This window comes from Notothenia coriiceps, unplaced genomic scaffold (genome assembly GCF_000735185.1).
Source record: "Notothenia coriiceps isolate Sejong01 unplaced genomic scaffold, NC01 NC01_scaffold00008750, whole genome shotgun sequence".
Lineage (NCBI taxonomy): Eukaryota > Metazoa > Chordata > Actinopteri > Perciformes > Nototheniidae > Notothenia > Notothenia coriiceps.
The window spans coordinates 1-3,242 of NW_011341451.1; the positions used below are offsets into that span (position 1 = coordinate 1).

At 43.0% G+C, this 3,242-nt stretch overlaps 1 long non-coding RNA gene across 1 annotated transcript in view; it reads left to right on the top strand.

The window, feature by feature from the left end:
* The first annotated feature begins 116 nt into the window (after positions 1-116).
* Positions 117-3,242, top strand: part of LOC104944754 (uncharacterized) — an 11,100-nt gene continuing 7,974 nt past the window's right edge. Inside the window, exon 1 of the long non-coding RNA XR_798264.1 lies at positions 117-129. This is a non-coding gene — a long non-coding RNA (uncharacterized lncRNA). The remainder of the gene's footprint in view (positions 130-3,242) is intronic.

Here is a 3,242-nt window from a genome sequence, read left to right on the forward strand (position 1 = left end):
TAACCTTATTTTAAATGTTTTACTTACTAGAGTGCAACACACATACATGGACAACTTCCATTAGGCGCGTTCACACCAAGTACTTTTCCCACAAAGGTTCCTGAGAACTCTTTAGTTCTCATGAACTAAGTACAGATCGCGTTCACACCGGAAATTAGTTCCTGGGGGTGGATTAGGTAAATGAAGCCGCTGACGTCACTTCTTCTTCTTCTGCTTTGGGTTTACTGGCAGGCCGCAAACAACTTCACGCCGTATACTGCCGCCCAAAATCCCCGGCCCGAAGTCCCCGGAGTTAGGGACTGGCTTCAGTAGAAGCTGCTGGGACTCCCAGCAGCTTCTACTGAAGCCTTCCAAGTAAACGGCCAGAACGCCGACACCTCCTCATCCCCACCCATCTCCCATGTTTTATTTTGTGTTGTCATAAGTTAGTCTCTCTGCGTTTCTGCGCTGGGCTAATGCTAATAATGCAATGCGAGGATAATAAAATGGCGGCTTCACAAACGTTTTTGGGAGTTTGACGGGGCGTGGTTTGCATTCCGCCCAGCCAATCAGACACAGGAAACTTTTTCTCCCACGAAAGTCCCTGCTCTCTAGCAGGGACTGAAAAGGGGGTAAAAAAGCTTCTCTAGAACTAATTTAGTTCCTGGGACCTTTTGGTGTGAACGCAACTAAATCGTAGTTCTCAGGAACCTTTGTGGGAAAAGTACTTGGTGTGCCTATAGTCTGGCTTTCTGGGAAATGTAGCAACATTGTTAATTGAAGTAGAATAGGCAAACTGAGAGGTTTGTTGGTTTGGATTAATGTCCAACAGCAAGGACTGTTGATTGATTTTGGTTATTTTAACATCACAGACCCTAGCCACCAGGATAAGGCCACTGTGTATACAGTTGTCACATGTCTTAATAACATTTGAGATTAGCAATAGAGCAGATAGTAATGAAAATGGATGTTTTTTTTTAATTTCCTTGTTTTTTTTATTAAGCTGTCCTGTGAAAGGCTGAAGCAAAAAGGGCGTTTATTTTAGGAGATCTTTGTGTGAAAGTTGTGTAAATAGACAAGCATTGAAACCGTAAGAACACTGCAGAAGTTCAAAGGTTAAGTTACCTGGGGAAAAGAGCTTATCCATAATTAAATATGGTATGTTTTGATAGAGTAAATAAACTTGTGAAAGGAGTACTTTAATCCATCTTTTGATGTGCAACTCTTCCCAGAGCGGGAGCACACTTGCACAAACAACACATGTTGACTATAAGTCAATCTGAGCATGAATGTTTCGCAAAATGTAAGGCATGTTTAAATAAACGAAATTTTTCAGTTATGCATGCAAGCTCACAAGAAAATGTGAATCACTGCATCTTGTTGAAAACGTTTTTAATGTTGGGCATCTGACCTGTCATGTAGATTGGCGACTTTGGTTTGGCCCGGGAGTACGGCTCCCCCTTGAAGCCCTACACCCCCGTAGTGGTGACCCTGTGGTACCGATCACCGGAGCTGCTGCTCGGAGCCAAGGTGAGAATTCAACTGTACTGCATCCACACTTCATAAGAAATACTTTTGCAAATACTTTTCATATATGTGGTCACACCATCGTGATTGATTGTGGTTTGCCCAGTGATATATTTCCAAGAGAAGAAACGTTTATGAGATCCAAATGCCACTGAAACACTGTTTTAGTTTTACAGTATCTAATTTACACCAGGGGTTCCCCGGGCGGAGGTGTTACTGCCGGGCCGCGAAATACTTGTGAATTTATCGTAATATTTGCAGAATTATAAATATGTAAAAATATTTTATCATGTTTTTCAATTTTCGTACCTATACCAGTCATATTATTTCATCCAGTAGCCTAGTTAAACTTTCACCAGAAAACAGTTGAAAATGGCTTTTATGGTGTTCCGAGGGATTCGGCGGCTCAGCCTAAGGTCTCAGCCTCTCGTTCGCACGAGAAAGTTACCGGTGCGCCAAGTAGGAAGAGGAGCGCACAGGAGACAACCGTTTCATTTCAGACTGTTATGTTTATGTGGGGAAATGGCAGTGCATACATTATTTGAGATATATTTCAAACTCAGACATAATTTTAAGGACATGTCGGCCAGGGGTGTAGAGCTATTTGTTTAAGCACCGGATTCGCAGAACAGGAGAGTCTGTGAACCAGTCAGCCTTGATCTATGAATTCATGTCCGGGACTTCACGGTATCTGCTGTTTTATAGAAGGAAAGCCTCCTTCACTTCATGAAATGGCTGCAGCATCAGGAGGCAGCGGGACGTGTACTCCGCCTCTGAGAAGTGCAGTACCAGCGCGTAAAGAGCTGTGCCTTTTTACGCACCGCCTTCACTGTGTTTACTTTCATTAGAACAGCTAAAGAGTGACTGCAGGCTGCTACGTGTTAACCACACACACACACACACACACACACACACACACACACACACACACACACACACACACACACACACACACACACACACACACACACACACACACACACACACACACACACACACACGATTATTCCCCCTATTACTCGTTTTATGAAGGAGATGTCCGGTCACCAATGCGCATGATGTGTGTGCTCAGCGCTGTTTATGATTAGCCGTAAATCATACAAACAAAACCAATACGTTGATTTATCTGTTTTCCCGTTTTGATTTAAAAACTGAATAACGTCGTTTTTTTTGTTTTCCGTTTTTCCAAAAAACAACACCGGTTCTTTTTTGTCCTTTTTTTTTTTTTAAACGTTAATATGTTTTGGATGCATATTGTTCTAGTATTTGATCAGGCTGTTGCATACAATTAGCCTCTGTTGCTACCTGCTGGTGAGTAAATATTAAAATCAGTTAAAATTGACAACCGGTCCGCCATTTTTTTTTTATGTATCTGCCGGTCCTTGGCACAATAAAGGTTGGGAACCCCTGATTTACACCACCAGACGCTCGAGGTCCAGCAGTCTGTCAGAGCACATCCATTCTCACTCACACACACGAGACACAACTCTGACGCCGCAGCCGGCCAGGCAGACTGTCTACTTTGTGTTTCTGCGGTCTACCACTGTGTTTGTTCTTCTCTCCACAGGAGTACTCCACAGCTGTGGACATGTGGTCAGTGGGCTGCATATTTGGGGAGCTGCTCACCCAGAAACCTCTTTTCCCTGGAAAATCTGAAATCGACCAAATTAACAAGATATTTAAGGTAAAAATGCCCTCATTTGCCCTCATAAAATGAAATAAATCCTCACGCTGAA